Genomic DNA, 4,553 nt, shown 5'->3' with positions numbered 1-4,553 from the left:
TTGATGGCAGCAACACGTCTCAAAGTTGGGACGGGGCAACAAAAGATAAAATTGAGAAATCACATTGCATCCAAACAATATTATTTATTGCCTCATGGGGACTAAGAGAACATAACAGCAACTGGCTTCTGCAAGGCATGAATTGGGAGTGAGCTTTGGTTTACATTATCAACTCCTTCCCATGTGGCCATCATGCAATTAGCAGGAATGGAAGAAGTTTCCCATGGAAATTATGTTGTGTCCTAAAAACTTCATGGACATCTACAAAGTAAGAACAGAAAGACATCAACAAACAGGCACTGCAAGGCATGAACGGGGATTGAACCCATGGTCTTCAGTTTACGAGACCAACGCCTTCCCACTTGGCCATCATGCCTGCACAAGAAATGCCTGAAGATATCTTGTAGCACAATGGTCCTGGTGGAACATTATTCCATTTTACTGTACCAGCTGTATATGGTTGAATTGATAATAAAAGGCACTAGATGTGACTTGATATCCAACCAAACAGGTCAACAGACACATAAGACATGCCAGTAACATTCTGCATAGAAGAGTGTTGTCCCTACTGAGATATGCTCAGAACCATAAGACACCACTAGGACCCCAATCAAGCAGTCAAAGTACCCAGTGTCAGTCACAAGTAGCAACAGAAACTACTGGGACCTTGCTTATGCTGTTTTTCAGAACTATAAATTCTTCCTTGGGAGATTCACATTGGAACACTGCATTTGCTCTGTCGGTCTCAAGTTGACAAATGCCAAATGTAATACAGACATGAAAGAACTGCTTCACCACTACCAGCAGAGGTTGTGTGGACCTTGCTTACTATGTTTTTCAATACTTCCAAGACTACAAACGCTGGAGATGCTGTTGATTGAACCCCAGACCTCATCCATGCAAAACATGCACTTCATCACTGCTCTAAATCCCCTGAAACAAGACACACCATAGAGGCAAATAAAGATAACACGGAGAAGTCATTTTCACATCCAACAGATTCTATTTATTACATAATTTACTATATAAGACACCACTATGACCACAAGCAAGCAGTGCAAATTACCAGGTGTTATGCTTTTTGTCAAAGAATTAGGCTCAAATTCAAAGGTGCCAAACGCAATAAGGGCATAACAGAACTACTTCATCAGTAGCAGGAGAGATTGCAGGGGCCTTACTTACGCTGTTTTTCAGAACTTTAAAGTCTTCTTTTGGAGATGCACATTGGAACAATGCATTTGCTCTACTGCTTATATTCAAAGGCGCCAAATGCAAAAAGGGTGTAACAGAACTACTTCATCACTAGCAGCAGAGACTGCTGGGACCTTGCTTACTCTGTTTTATAATGCACTAAAGACTGCAGATGCAAGGGATTGAGACCAATGACCTTACTCAGCACAGGTTAGATTTAACGCAGTGGATGTCATGGACAGACGCTTAGGGATGAAAGAGTAGCTATTGATGAAACGTTGCTTGAATGTCTTATCATACATTTAAATGATCCGACAGCCTTGCATAGTAATTTGGAGTGTTAGCCCTGCTTTTGCAAAATATTCCAATAGTATAAAATTGTCAAACCCTGAAGTGTTGTGTGCAACCCATGTGTAATTCTGATAATGAGGCTGTCTAAACATTTTAACAAATTGATCTATACAGTCTGTACCAGCGACTGTGAACGCTTCCCCTTTAAACGTAATCGCGCATACGAAATTTGCAACGTGTTTACCGTCTGTGTGTTGTGTCTCAAAATCATAATAAAATGTATTTGTCGCTAGGTGGTTCCATTTTTATCGGTTGTATGAAACATTGGTGTACTCAGTCATTAACCAATTCAGCTTTACAATGGATACAGTGTTCTGCAGGGGACACGTGTTTTTTTGGTGCGGCTCCGTTGACGTGATATCGCCTATTACATTTCTGACAGTATTTAGTGACATCACACTGAGTGTACAGTTGTCCTGTTTGTGTTTGTTTATGCACGTTATAACAGTAGGCTGATCTGCAGTACCGCAAACAGTCGTGACATTGCCTCGTTTTGTCAACGTATTAATGACAATCAGGTACATTACATACATCGCAAATGTATTTACACCTGTGGTCTCTACGGCTAGTAAAACCATGGTAACAGTATTTGCACACGTATGGTGTACCAATGAATGCTTTTAGGTTCTTAATCAAGAAATAATGCTCATTGTGTAGATACAAGAACACGGTCTTATTATGAGGCTCGTCATTGTTCGTAAAGTGTTCCAACAGACCAGAACATGTTCTATGGAATACCACTATTTTAACATGTAACAACCGTTCAAACCATGTGATGTCATTAAACCCTATCTTTTGTTGTACCGAATACCCTACAGTTTTCTGTAGAGACGCGGATAACGACTCAAGTTCACTACATGGCGTATGCGGTTGTAGAAAATGGACAGACAGATCGCAAAACACAGATTGTTGTATCTGTTGGGGCAAAACAGGTTCATTCTGTTTCTGGCAATTACCTCGTTATGAGCTAAATCACGTATCTTTCGATACGCACCACCGTGTTTACCGCGAGCTATAGACACGTTCAGATCTAGACATTCATCAGCCCATATGTCAGAATTACTTTGCATAATGTTCTCAAGTTGTTGTGTGAATATGTGCAAATCGTAATCGTTATCAGGTGACAAGACAGCGTTAACATCAGAGGGTAGACTTGGGCCTCTCAAGGTAATGTTGATTAAGCCCCCATCGCTGGCCAGCAGTCTGGAAAACGACACTATTTCAGACATGATATCATGCAGAAATACAGTGTACGCAGCCAGGTCTGGAGCGGTTATCACACGCATGTTTATACGACGCCGTATCTCCAGCCCATTAAATCTGAGTCTCGGTACCACCGTATAACCACCAACAGACCCACCCTCTATTACAATAGACTCAATAGCGTCTTCGGATAACCCAAAATTTGGCTCTGAGGGATTAAACGATTGACTGTCTGACCCCCACCCCACCTGCTGTGAATCTGAATCGCTGTCTAACGATGAATTTGAAACGATGTCTAACAATGAATTAGGCATTGGTTCTGTTTGAACCTCAGCCATTGATCTAACACTGTTTAATAAGTCCAACAAAGTATCAGTGGTAGACTGCTGTCTATTCAGATCCTCCATTGTCCGAATTAAACCCTGTAATGTCTGTGTTACCACGCTGTTCAAAAGTACACAGACCATCGTCGTCGCATCTTCTAAATTTATTTGCTGCTCCCAGATTATGAGTTTTCACCACACCGCTTTGACAGCAAATAAACACACACAGACACAGATACAGCGGTATAAAATACGTATCGTACAACTCACCTGAGCTTCTTGTTTTTAACCAATTGTACAAGCTGTTTTAACAAATCCGTCGTCAGGTATGGGTTGTGATCAACGCGACGAATCTCCCCAGCAAGGAGGTTCTGGGGGGTATCATATCTGCTAAGATATGTTTATGTGTGATGGTATGTTTTTGTAATGTTTCCACAACACTTTGATTATAAAGACGCTGATTCTTCTCTATAATGTCCAGACGTTCGGCGACGCTAGCAAAAGTCTTTTCAAATCCTGTAATTCGATCCTCGATGGCCTTGAACCCGGTTTGTATCACCTCCAACGAGTCTCTGTTATTGTCTATAATAGCAGGAGCCTTGCGACCAAAAGCTTCTTGGTTTGAAGGCAGATTGTCTCCAGGAACCGGGGTAAATACACAAGCGTCCCACGATTCCAACAAATGCTGATTCCAGTTCAAACCAGAGTCTATAGCGCGCGGTTCATTCACAACTGACTCGGGGGGAATATCGGCTTAGGATACTTAGGATATCGGCACGAATTAGGATGATGAAACTTTTTTAAAAAAAATAATGAATAAAAAATACATGCTACATACCGTCTGTCAATCGTGGGGATGATCTTGATCGTTTACATTTAGACGTCGCGACACCCATGCTGTGGACCTGAGCGACTGTTTTACGCTTGGCCTTTCCAGAGCTTGTTGGTATACATCGTTCAGTAGAAACCGCAGCACTATTTTTGAACTCGGGTGCAGCGATCTTGTTTACAAGATTTGACAAGCATTGAACAGTAAACAAACGAACACAATACATAAGAAAATATCTCAAACTGCTTTTAAACATAACAGACAAATATCTAATTATCACAATTCATACCCAAGACAGGGTTTTCCAATCTGACTCGTGGGACTTCTGTGTTCGACCCTTTGTGTAAAATAAAGTAAAATCATTATACACATACACATCATACATAGGAACGAATACTTATAAATAATAACAACGTACGTACCGATGGCTTGTTCAAAAAAATTTATTTCGTCTACGATGTTCGAGATAGACACAATGTCAGAATCACCTGTAGCGTTAGATACCTGTTTTATCCACCACAATAAACCCATAAATTCGTTTATAAATAAAAACATTCTTAACAATGTGTAATAATAATAATAATAATAATAATAATAATAATAATAATAATAATAAAACAAAACACTTACTGTTACGATAGACGGCCATCTCCTCT

The 4,553-nt window shown here is 40.4% G+C and overlaps 1 non-coding gene across 1 annotated transcript; it reads right to left on the bottom strand.

The window, feature by feature from the left end:
* Positions 1 to 304: 304 nt before the first annotated feature.
* On the bottom strand, positions 305 to 376 carry trnat-cgu (transfer RNA threonine (anticodon CGU)). The gene has a single exon. It is a non-coding gene; the product is annotated as a tRNA-Thr (tRNA).
* Between the last annotated feature and the right edge of the window lie 4,177 nt (positions 377 to 4,553).

This window comes from Ictalurus furcatus, chromosome 5 (assembly GCF_023375685.1).
Source record: "Ictalurus furcatus strain D&B chromosome 5, Billie_1.0, whole genome shotgun sequence".
NCBI classification, from domain to species: Eukaryota; Metazoa; Chordata; class Actinopteri; order Siluriformes; family Ictaluridae; genus Ictalurus; species Ictalurus furcatus.
The sequence above is the reverse complement of the archived record's forward strand: the minus strand, read 5'-3'. Positions and strand labels throughout refer to the sequence as shown.